The sequence below is a fragment of the Solanum dulcamara genome, chromosome 9, assembly GCF_947179165.1.
Source record: "Solanum dulcamara chromosome 9, daSolDulc1.2, whole genome shotgun sequence".
In the NCBI taxonomy this organism is placed as follows: domain Eukaryota; kingdom Viridiplantae; phylum Streptophyta; class Magnoliopsida; order Solanales; family Solanaceae; genus Solanum; species Solanum dulcamara.
Window position 1 is genome coordinate 40,503,975 of NC_077245.1, and position 13,365 is coordinate 40,517,339.

Consider the following 13,365-nt stretch of genomic DNA (forward strand, 5'->3'; position numbering starts at 1 on the left):
ATCTAAGATACTAGCTGGGGAAACCTCCCGGAACCTTACTATCTTCATGTTCTATAATTCCACCTAGTTTCAGCTGCATAGGTGCTCTTGCTTGAAAGCAAATGGACTGATTCGTTAGAATCGTATAGTCCTTCTCAACTCTTTTCAGAACTGTAATTGGCATTCTATCTTTTGGGTCCTTCTCTTCCTATTTCTTTCCACTCCTTAGGGTTGGCTACCAAAAAATATTGCAGTCCCCTCATGTAATGGCTCTCATAGTTGTTTTGTGCGTTGTCTAACATGATCTGGTATAATTCTGACAGAATTTCGGCGTATATACACGTCATCCTATAGTAACTAGTTAGTTCTGTCAGTTTCGTTTAAACTGTTTCACCACTTTCCTTACCCCCACTTGTAACCCTCTAAACAAATTATCCTGTGTCATTTTCTTCCTTACAAAATGATGAGAGGGTACAAGAAGTATCCTAGCGTTATCTCGCTAGTCCTCATGTTTTACCTTGCCTTTTTCTCCCTAATCCTACATTCGATGTCGGGGGAGATCTTTGGCCCAATCGTGGCCATGTATTATGTCACCTGTAGTACCAATTCCATCTCGATAGTTTGGATTAATCTATCTTTGCATCTCTTGGTAGTTAATTATAACTTGGTCTTCTTTGCCTGGAATAATAGCTATGGGGACTCTGTAAGGTCTTACCATTTCTTCACCCTATAATTTTACACCTTCTCGGCTGAGTAGGTAGTCTTTGATCAAAGGAGCAGGGGCCAATATCGTTAATCCACGGTTAACATTCCCTTCAGAGTCATCTATCAATGGAGTGTGAAATGAGCCTTGTAGTCCTGGTCATATTATGGAATTTTCGACCTTGGGTATTACTTCCTGGCTTCCATAAATTATATCAACTAGTACCCTTACCTTTTTGGGTTTTGCTTTTCAATCCTTAGAGTTGGCTGCCAAGTGGTGTCAGAATTCTCTCACCCAGTGGCCCGTATAGCTATTCAGTCATTTGCCTATCATTAACTAATACTATATCGACGAACTATGGCATTCAAGTGCACCATCAGTTAGCAGTTAGCTAATCCTTCTTGTCTTGCTTAAATCCTTTTTACAATACCCGCAACATAGCGTATCGTACTCCGGGAACATAATCATGTGTCGTTTTTCCGTTGTTAGTTCAGATTCTTCCATCTCGCACGATCATTCCAACACTAACACATTAGGTTCCATCAGAATTACGAAGTTAAACGTGCTGGGACGAGAGTAATATTAGGATGGGTGACCTCCTTGGGAAGTCTTCGTGTTGCGTTTCATTGTAATCCTTGCCATAATGTGTGGGGCACTCAACTTAACTCCAGATTTACCTCAGCATTGTCTCGCGAGTCTTTATGTTTTGCGTTGTCCTTTCGTCTGTTATCTTGCATCCAGTATCGGCAAAGACCTTTAGTTCCACTATCCTCTATTCACTTTGTGTTCTCCATATTTTCTACCACAGAAGGCTTTCTATTCCTTTTTCTTTGGTTATTTATCTATCGCAACATAATTTGCGACTAACTCTATAACCAACGTTTTGGCTTTTGGTCTAGCATGCTATCATTATCCTTCGTAATGTCTCTTAAGTTGGTTGATATACTTTAATGGTTACACTCTTTTGTTTTTATACACAGCAGCCTTCTAGTGTTATGTTGTTTAGGGTCTTGTCACAAACTTCTTACCGCTGCCTTCTGTAGCATTCTGGCTTCCATCCAATTATTGGTAGCTTTCAGACCTTTCCAACTCGGTTCAACAAGATATCTTGTTGATGTTTAGACGTCCATCTCAAATATATTGCCATATCAGTTGCCTCCTCCTACTTTTGCCATTTTCTCATTAACTTCCCCCCTTTAGAGGGTACTCGTACTTTCATTTGTTGGTACTTATAGTCATTCCAACTTCAATTAGGTAGTGCTAGTATTCTGACGATAACTATTCCAGGTTTTCTCGAAGTAGTGGCTTTATCCAAAACTGTATCCTTTGTTTCTTGGAGTGAAGGTGGGTTGCACCATCTATTTCCTAAATTGGTTGTCCTCGTCCTTGAAAAGTTCCACTATTCTCGGGGCGACGTTGTGCACATGCGTCATTCCTTTATACCTTATGCCCCTTGCCCTTACTATGTACTCAACACAGGCTTTTAACTTAATCAATGTATACCAGGTGCACCTTACTAGTGGTCCTACTTTATCCCTCTATAATTGTATCATAATGTTCAATTCATACTTACATATCTCCCTTTTAATTCATACTCATATTTAGTTCCTGACATCTCTTTGAGGTGCTTCTATTAGAGGTTCTTTCCCCAATTAGTCGGTGGAGAACTATAACTATTATCGTAAACCATTCCCCACCCATTGTTGAAAGATCTCCGAACCTCTTAAACATCACAGTACTCTCGTTTTAATACTTGCCCGACCTGGTCTCCTTCTAAATTTATCCTCAAGTTATGAACAACTCGTTTAATTTACACTAGGAGTTGAGGGCTTGGGCATCCATACGTACCCTTAGCCCCACTTAGTACATTAATCGAATAAACATAGGTAATGATTAGAAGGGATCTCTAAACAGATATAATGCACGAAGGCCGATAGGCCATCACGAAACACAAAACATATATACAAAACCCACATCTCATGTCTACAGACCTCTACGGAATGATATCCTAGTCATATGACGGGACAGGGCCCCGCCGTACCCCTGAACAACGTATATATATGTACAACAGAAAGTGTCAGTACCAAAATAGGGCTCCGGACAAAGGAGCACTGTCGACCAACATGGTGGATGTCCTAAGCGAGCAGATCAGCAAACCAATCGTCTGTACCTGCGGGCATGTAACGCAGCCCCCGAAGAAAGGGGATCAGTACGGAAAATGTACCGAGTATGTAGAGCATAAACTGTAATAAGAAAAGTTATTTCCAGAGTAGAAAGTGCAAAAATGAGCAAAATATCCAGAAATATCAACTGCTTATCAAACCACATATAATGGGTGTAATAAGTAAAGTCATTACCGCAATAGAATGTACAAAACTGAGCAAAATGTCCAGAGATATCAACTGCTGATCAAAACCTCAGATAATGTATGCAGAAAAACATATGCCATATCCGGCCCCATTATGGGACTCGGTGAACAAATGTGGTCGCCCTCTTGTCATTGGCGCCACAGCACAGCATAACACCAGAATAGGGAATATCTCCGTAACAAATCATATCATATCATATCAGATGGCCATATCAAATAATATCATATCACATCATATCATATCATAAGCATATATGTACATGGCACAACATAACTCCATGGCATAACATACACCACCCCATGTACATGTCATACCTGCCCCCTCACGTCGGGACACAACGAACAATGCAGAGAAGTATGCATGATAACATATCCTGGCCCAGGCTCAATGAAAGAAGCATTGAGGCATCCACGAGTGGAGTAGTGAGAAACTATATGCAATTTAAATCATATTTAAGACTCAATGGAATAATCAGAATGAGCTATCATTTAAAAATCAAGATGAGACTCATGTCAAGTACCTTTCGAAAGTTACCCTGGATTATATCAAAATAAATCTTCTGGAATCATATAGACGTATCGAAACATAATAAAATACGTTTTGGAAATCAAGGAATTGGCCATCCTAATGGCTCTAGGAATAGGAACCTCTTTGAAATTATATAAAAGTCATATTTTTGTTTCATAAATACCATACCAAAACAAAGATTAGCTTTACATACATATGTCAAAACATGAAAATCGAAAGAATATGCTTTACATACTTATGTCAAAAACATGCCAAAAGAAATAAAGGTTTTACATACTTATAACAAATACATGCCAAAAGAATAGAGAGTATAAGCTTTACGTACTTATGACAAAGACATGCCAAAAGAAAGAAAGGTTCGCTTTACGTACCTCTTACGGATTACTCTTAACTATGCTCGCCTCGTCGTCTCTTGAACCTATTTAACATGAAATTTATACTAAGGTTAATAAACTTTCACTTTCCAATTTCCAACTCTACACCCAAGTAACCATAGGAATCATTTCCTTATCTATGTCTCTCGACTAGTTTATTACTAGCTCTGAATCTACCGAAAATCGGGCAGCATCTCCCCTGTAACTTGAACATTCCCGAGTTTTCAACTCGGCCACCATGTCAACAACCATACCAACAACAACAGCCAGCAGAATGTATACAAGTAAATCACTTCACCTTTACACAATACAAGCTCTATACAACTCATTCCAAACTACGGTACCAAAATAGAGTTTTTAACCTTTATTTCATAAAATATGTAGTCATACCAAACGGAAGGTTATGTGGATGCAACTAGTAGAACCCACATCCATTTTTGAGCACCTTACAGCCCTGCAACACGCAATTAAACCACCACCAAACTGCAGCACCACCAAACAACACACTACGCGACTTCCATTTAACTACTACGACTTCCATTTAGTTTGTTTCTAACGTCAAGCATCATTATACATTTTTTTCCACTTCCAGTATATTTTAAGACATGTAATATACTTCATAACATCATCATAAAGTCCAGTTCAAAACAGAAAACTTTACCTTTCCCGAAATTCACCAAAACTCGCCAAAACTTGCCTCGGAATTTCCTTTAGCGCAGCTGAAACTTATGGGCTGTTTGGTAACATTTTGGGCTGACTCAAACCCTAAAATTTCATTACTAACATCTTCATAACATAATGTTATATCTCATATAATTAATTCTCGGCAGGGAATCGGAAAACTTACCTTTTTTTTCCTCCCAAAACCGTAGCTCTTTCTTCTTTCTAGCCTAAGTTTCTCTTCTCTTCTCTTCTTTCTTTCTCTTGTCATTTCGTTTTTCTTGTATTGAAATCTCTAGATGAGTGTGGAAATTAATGAGTCATAAGACTCATATATATATACAACTTTAGGGGTGACACGTGTCATCCCCTAAGTGGTGACACGTGTCAAGCCCTAAGTGGTGACAAATGTCAAGATCTAAGTGGTGACACATGTCAAGGTTTCATTGGTCCAACACACCCCTTTTATCCAATCATGGGCTGCCATGTGGCATGTGGGTCCCACATGAGTCTTCTTGAAGACTTTGTGAAATTCTCATTTTACCCCTAGCCTTCCACAATATTACCATAGGCCACTTTGCGAATTTTCCTTTTTGCCTTTTGCCTTTTCCAATATTTCCACACTATTAATGATCATAAATAATATTCATATCCAACTTGTATATTAAATAAATTTTGGAAGATGTTCATTCCCTTAACTTTACCACGGCTACCTTAAAACATCCAACCGTATAAAATACGGGATATAACATCCTCCATGAGAAATTCCAATTTTTGCCCCTTACTTTTTCTAATATTTCCAAGTTGAAATTCCAATTTAGTAATAAGAATTTTGTATCCAACAAGATCAACCATAGCATTGCCCTTGACTTATTTCCGTTATCCCGAAATGCCCTAATGTGCAAAATACGGGTTATAACATTCTTCCCCCCTTTTGAACATTCATCCTCGAATGCTGAACTAACCTCATACGGTGTCTTCATACTTCAGGAGGGTTCCTCTTATTGTTGTCCTTTTAAGTTTGCCCATTACCTATCCCTTCTTTCATATATTTTTAAGCTGCCGGGAAGCGTATGCTATAACTTGGCCGTGCTGCATCAAGACACAACCTATTCCCACACCTGAAGCATCACAATAAATAACATACCCATATGGTACCTCTGGAAGAGTTAGAACTGGAGTTGTAGTCAAATTCTCTTTCAATAACTTAAAGGTTCGTTGACAGGCACGAGTCCACTGGAATTTGACTCCTTTCTGAGTTAATCTTGACAGTAGTGCTGAAATTGAAGCAAATTTCTCTACAGATATCCTATAATAACTTGTTAATCCCAAGAAGCTGCGTACCTCTGTAGGTGTCGTCAGCCTAGGCCAGTTCTTTACGGCTTCGATCTTCAGTGTATCTACCCGAATACCATCATCCCCAACAATATATCCCAGAAGTGCCATAGAAGTCAACCAAAATTCACATTTGGAAAATTTAGCATACGGTTTCTGGTGTTAGAGTACTACAAGTACCGCTCTCAGATGATTTGCATGCTCTGCTTCTGACCGAGAATAAATCAGAATATCATCAATCCTGGGAAGGGGGTGTTTATTCTTAATGGTTACCTTATTTAGCTGCCTGTAATCAATACACATCTGCAGCGACCCATCTTTCTTTTACACAAATAATACCGGGGCTCCCCAAGGTGAAGTACTCGGTCTGATGAAGCCTTTTTCCAGTAAGTCTTTTAACTGCTCCTTCAGCTCTTTTAATTCTGCAGATGCCATTCTGTATGGAGGAATATATATCATATGGGTATCTAGCAGCACATCTACGGTAAAGTCTATCTCTCGTTCGGGAGGAAGGCCTGGAAGCTCGTCTGGATATATATATGAGAATTCATTAACTACGGGAACTGACTGAAGGGTTAGCGCTTCCGCTTCCAAATACTGTATGCGAACCAGGTGATAAACACAACCTTTTCTGATCATTTTTCTCGCCTTAAGGTAGGAAATAAACTTCCCTCTCGGTGATGCTGTATTAACTGCCCATTCCATCACTGGTTCTCATGAGAATTGAAAATATACTCGAACTACTAGGTCTTACACGAGTCCTCATTCCCCGTTATGGGTTTCCTTTTTTGGTACTTGAGAACATTGTGATCCCTCTTTGGCCTAATATAATATGGTCTTGCGCTTTGCCGGTGCTTTCTCTCGGGAGTTTCACTTACTGAGGTTTCCTTACTTTTCACCTCCTTCTAATAGTTTGATCTCTTTGTTTTCTATCTACTTACCCTCTTTATTTCCCAAATATCGCTCTACTAAAATCTCCAATTTAACCTACAGTCAAATAATAGTAGAGTATGTTGCAACAGTTGTACCTTTTATTCTTATTGTCGCTCGATCTTTGGTACCCTAGCGTGATTAATACCTTCCTTACTGTGACACCATTTGTTGGAACTCACATGTTCACCGATATAATCGTACGTAGGACATCCTGCACATTCATATATATATATATATATATGTATATATTCACTATCAACTAGACTACAAAATAGCTCCAAACGCTGTTCAAGCATATCGTTGATCTAGAGCTGTGATGTACTTTCTGTCTCTTCACCAGCCTAGTCTACATCGTCTTACGCGGCCTCTTACGGTTTATAGCCATTCCATATACTCTAGTTTTCCCTTAAGTTACTCTAGCCTCTCCTTTGTGTCTTACGTCTGAATATATAGAATTCTTGCATACTTCTCAGGGGGTCACCCATCCTAAAATTGCTCCCACCTGAGCATGCTTAACCTCATAACTTTGATGGAATTGGGTACGTTAATGTTGATATAATCGCGTCCATTTCCTCGTTTTACCTTTATTACATTATTGGGAGCGAGTCGAGATCTTATAGATTCTGAGACACTTTCGTAACACATCCATCTTTTACAATTACTGTTTTACCCTTTTTGATCCTCAATCTTTACTTTTTTCTTTCGTGCGTGACTATCTTTCGTCCTGGACTACCAGATTCCCGAGGGTAGTGATCACACCATTCATCAAGGTCTCTACCAATGATTCTTCACACGGTCTCAGATACCGCAGCTTATATCTATTTATTATTAGCCTCGAGATCTATCCATCTGTTATAGGATCTCGTTTGGAGTGTAAGCGTTCCCATATACATATGATAGCATCAGTTGATTTTTTGTTACGCTTGTATTTATCTTGTCCACTTCCCCCTTTAGGGTGTACCCATGTCATCCTCTGTTCATTTTCAACTATTCATGCGCAAATGATTCTGTTTTAACATATTTAACATACCGCACCATGTCTACACCTTCTATTAGAACATCTATACTTTAGGTTGCCTCTATAAGAAACCTTAGTACAACCATGGGTTGCTTAGTATTCTCAATGAATAGTACACAATGTAGTCCAAGTACTGGTACTCGAGTCATATAACTAATGTAGTAGTTTAGTTGAAGCTACATTCAATTCATCCCAATCAGTACGTCACTAGTGCTTATGACCGTGTCCGATTCTCCATTCGGGGCACTTATACTCTGATGACACATGTTTCACATTTTGTTATCACAGTTTTTCCTAATGGATACTACTTGTTCCTTTAATAATTTCATAATGCCTCGGTTGTTTTGTAATTTCTGTTCTTTCTCCTCTAGGTATCCCACTATTTTCCAATATGGAGGTACATATACATAATACCCTTTTCTGCCTCATGAGCTTTCATCCTTATCGTGTACCCGATACTAACTCCTAATCTTACTCACGACCATATCTTGTAGTTGCTTCCTTACTAAACTTTACTTATTTCCATAACGATTCTCGTATATTCACAGTATACCCTACTCGTATAACACTTCTTCACCTTCCTCACAATTCTTGCTACAGGTTAATTCTAGTTGGTGAGGCAAACGTATTCAACCTTTGTCTAAATCATCCCTCCGTATCGCAGGCCCTAATGAATCACCCCAGCATTTTTCCACCACATGAAACACGTGACCTTGAATCGCCTACAAATTTATGTTTTTCCATTCACAGGTTACACCTCCAATTAGTCGACTAGGAACTGATAAGATGTCCCCATACACCATTTTCCCAACCTCCACCAGAGAGGAACTAATATCCACTAATCATCAGAGTACTTCCTAGTACTTGACTCACATGGTCTTGAGTCGTGAACAATTTTTTTCTAGTCCTCAAATAACAGCTGAGGGTTTTGTACTTTCCAGCAAGAATGAAACTCAATCGCTGGACACTTTTCCTTCCAACCGAAATTCTCTTTCGAATTATGACTCTCCAACTAAAAATGGTACTCCTTTTACCGAAAACAAAGAGGGAACCTCTTTCAGTTTTAGTCCAACGTTATAAATTTTACCCTATCGGTATCAACTTCCAAGACATCTTCTAAACGTATGTCTCAGTCTCTTCCTTGCTTTTGTTCCATTCTAAAAAAAATAATTGGGAATTGTTTCCTCTGTATTTTGTACTATCTCAAAACCTGCACGCAGAAGATAGAAGCAATGCCTCACAGGGCCAACATATACATTTTTTTTATATCACCTTATATCACAGTCACACAGAGCTTTCAATATCAATAACCGTATGAAAATAATGGACTTACCTTATGTGTCTACCTCAAACTGCATTTATTGCACTTTCCTATCTACTTTCCTTTAAATTTTCAACTTTACATTTCAAGCTCAACACCTTACTCAACATATCGTTTTCATACCTTTACTTACCCATATACTATGTAGCTCCCAATATCATCCATCACATTCCTCTATCGATATCGTTCCTTAGCAGAAATCAAATGTTAGAAAAAGGAATTTCATGTCCTATGGATGGGCTCTATCGCACGATCTTAGATATGAAAGAAAGGTAACATCCTAAATGCCCTGTAGCCTCCTGTTTATAGATGTGGCGCGCAACACACCAATAAACAAGACTCTACTAGACACGGTCTGTAGACATTCCGAGGAAGGACCGCTCTGATACCACTTCTGTCACGACCCAACTCCGTAGGCCTTGACTGGTGCCCGAGTTGGGCACCCATACGTACCCTTAGCCCCACTTAGTACATTAATCGAATAAACATAGGTAATGATTAGAAGGGATCTCTAAACAGATATAATGCACGAGGGCCGATAGGCCATCACGAAACACAAAACATATATACAAACCCCACATCTCATGTCTACAGACCTCTACGGAATGATATCCTATTCATATGATGGGACAGGGCCCCGCCGTACCCCTGAACAACGTATATATATATATATACAACAAAAAGTATCAGTACCAAAATAGGGTTCCGGACAAAGGAGCACTGTCGACCAACATGGTGGATGTCCTAAGCGAGCGGATCAGCAAACCAATCATCTGTACCTGCGGGCATGTAACGCAGCCCCCGAAGAAAGGGGGTCAGTACGGAAAATGTACCGAGTATGTAGAGCATAAACTGTAATAAGTAAAGTTATTTCCAGAGCAGAAAGTGCAAAAATGAGCAAAATATCCAGAAATATCAAATGCTTATCAAACCACATATAATGGGTTGTAACAAGTAAAGTTATTACCGCAATAGAATGTACAAAACTGAGCAAAATGTCTGGAGATATCAACTGCTGATCAAAACCTCAGATAATGTATGCAGAAAAACATATGCCATATCCAGCCCCATTATGGGACTCGGTGAACAAATGTGGTCACCCTCCTGTCATTGGCGCCACAGCACAGCATAACACCAGAATAGGGAATATCTCCGTAACAAATAATATCATATCATATCAGATGGCCATATCAAATCATATCATATCACATCATATCATATCATAAGCATATGTGTACATGGCACAACATAACTCCGTGGCATAACATACACCACCCCATGTACATGTCATACCTGCCCCCCTCACATCGGGACACGGCGAACAATACAGAGAAGTATGCACGATAACATATCCTGGCCCAGGCTCAGTGAAGGAAGCATTGAGGCATCCACGAGTGGAGTAGTGAGAAACTATATGCAATTTAAATCATATTTAAGACTCAATGGAATAATCAGAATGAGCTATCATTTAAAAATCGAGATGAGACTCATGTCAAGTACCTTTCGAAAGTTACCCTGGATTATATCAGAATAAATCTTCTGGAATCATATAGACGTATCGAAGCATAATAAAATACCTTTTGGAAATCAAGGAATTGGCCATCCTAATGGCTCTAGGAATAGGAACCTCTTTAAAATTATATAAAAGTCATATTTTTGTTTCATAAATACCATACCAAAACAAAGATTAGCTTTACATACATATGTCAAAACATGAAAATTGAAAGAATATGCTTTACATACTTATGTCAAAAACATGCCAAAAGAAATAAAGGTTTTACATACTTATAACAAATACATGCCAAAAGAAGAGAAAGTATAAGCTTTACGTACTTATGACAAAGACATGCCAAAAGAAAGAAAGGTTCGCTTTACGTACCTCTTACGGATTACTCTTAACTATGCTCGCCTCGTCGTCTCTTGAACCTATTTAACATGAAATTTATACTAAGGTTAATAAACTTTCACTTTCCAATTTCCAACTCTACACCCAAGTAACCATAGGAATCATTTCCTTATCTATGTCTCTCGACTAGTTTATTACTAGCTCTGAATCTACCGAAAATCGGGCAGCATCTCCCCTGTAACTTGAACATTCCCGAGTTTTCAACTCGGCCACCATGTCAACAACCATACCAACAACAACAGCCAGCAGAATGTATACAAGTAAATCACTTCACCTTTACACAATACAAGCTCTATACAACTCATTCCAAACTACGGTACCAAAATAGAGTTTTTAACCTTTATTTCATAAAATATGTAGTCATACCAAACGGAAGGTTATGTGGATGCAACTAGTAGAACCCACATCCATTTTTGAGCACCTTACAGCCCTGCAACACGCAATTAAACCACCACCAAACTGCAGCACCACCAAACAACACACTACGCGACTTCCATTTAACTACTACGACTTCCATTTAGTTTGTTTCTAACGTCAAGCATCATTATACATTTTTTTCCACTTCCAGTATATTTTAAGACATGTAATATACTTCATAACATCATCATAAAGTCCAGTTCAAAACAGAAAACTTTACCTTTCCCGAAATTCACCAAAACTCGCCAAAACTTGCCTCGGAATTTCCTTTAGCGCAGCTGAAACTTATGGGCTGTTTGGTAACATTTTGGGCTGACTCAAACCCTAAAATTTCATTACTAACATCTTCATAACATAATGTTATATCTCATATAATTAATTCTCGGCAGGGAATCGGAAAACTTACCTTTTTTTTCCTCCCAAAACCGTAGCTCTTTCTTCTTTCTAGCCTAAGTTTCTCTTCTCTTCTCTTCTTTCTTTCTCTTGTCATTTCGTTTTTCTTGTATTGAAATCTCTAGATGAGTGTGGAAATTAATGAGTCATAAGACTCATATATATATACAACTTTAGGGGTGACACATGTCATCCCCTAAGTGGTGACACGTGTCAAGCCCTAAGTGGTGACAAATGTCAAGATCTAAGTGGTGACACATGTCAAGGTTTCATTGGTCCAACACACCCCTTTTATCCAATCATGGGCTGCCATGTGGCATGTGGGTCCCACATGAGTCTTCTTGAAGACTTTGTGAAATTCTCATTTTACCCCTAGCCTTCCACAATATTACCATAGGCCACTTTGCGAATTTTCCTTTTTGCCTTTTGCCTTTTCCAATATTTCCACACTATTAATGATCATAAATAATATTCATATCCAACTTGTATATTAAATAAATTTTGGAAGATGTTCATTCCCTTAACTTTACCACGGCTACCTTAAAACATCCAACCGTATAAAATACGGGATATAACATCCTCCATGAGAAATTCCAATTTTTGCCCCTTACTTTTTCTAATATTTCCAAGTTGAAATTCCAATTTAGTAATAAGAATTTTGTATCCAACAAGATCAACCATAGCCTTGCCCTTGACTTATTACCGTTATCCCGAAATGCCCTAATGTGCAAAATACGGGTTATAACATTCTTATGGTTACACTCTTTTATTTTTATACGCAGCAGCCTTCTAGTGTTATGTTGTTTAGGGTCTTGTCACAAACTTCTTACCGCTGCCTTATGTAGCATTCTGGCTTCCATCCAATTATTGGTAGCTTTCGGACCTTTCCAACTCGGTTCAACAAGATATCTTGTTGATGTTTAGATGTCCATCTCAAATATATTGCCATATCAGTTGCCTCCTCCTACTTTTGCCATTTTCTCATTAACTTCCCCCCTTTAGAGGGTACTCGTACTTTCATTTGTTGGTACTTATAGTCATTCCAACTTCAATTAGGCAGTGCTAGTATTCTGACGATAACTATTCCAGGTTTTCTCAAAGTAGTGGCTTTATCCCAAACTGTATCCTTTGTTTCTTGGAGTGAAGGTGGGTTGCACCATCTATTTCCTAAATTGGTTGTCCTCATCCTTGAAAAGTTCCACTATTCTCGGGGCGACGTTGTGCACATGCATCATTCCTTTATACCTTATGCCCCTTGCCCTTACTATGTACTCAACACAGGCTTTTAACTTAATCAATGTATACCAGGTGCACCTTACTAGTGGTCCTACTTTATCCCTCTATAATTGTATCATACTGTTCAATTCATACTTACATATCCCCCTTTTAATTCATACTCATATTTAGTTCCTGACATCTCTTTGAGGTG

At 38.7% G+C, this 13,365-nt stretch overlaps 1 long non-coding RNA gene across 1 annotated transcript; it reads right to left on the reverse strand.

Annotated features, from left to right (window-relative positions):
• Positions 1–9,938: 9,938 nt before the first annotated feature.
• On the reverse strand, positions 9,939–11,846 carry LOC129904660 (uncharacterized). Its single transcript, XR_008770466.1, has 3 exons — positions 11,764–11,846; positions 11,100–11,146; positions 9,939–9,999 (listed from the first exon to the last, which is right to left on the reverse strand). It is a non-coding gene; the product is annotated as an uncharacterized LOC129904660 (long non-coding RNA).
• Between the last annotated feature and the right edge of the window lie 1,519 nt (positions 11,847–13,365).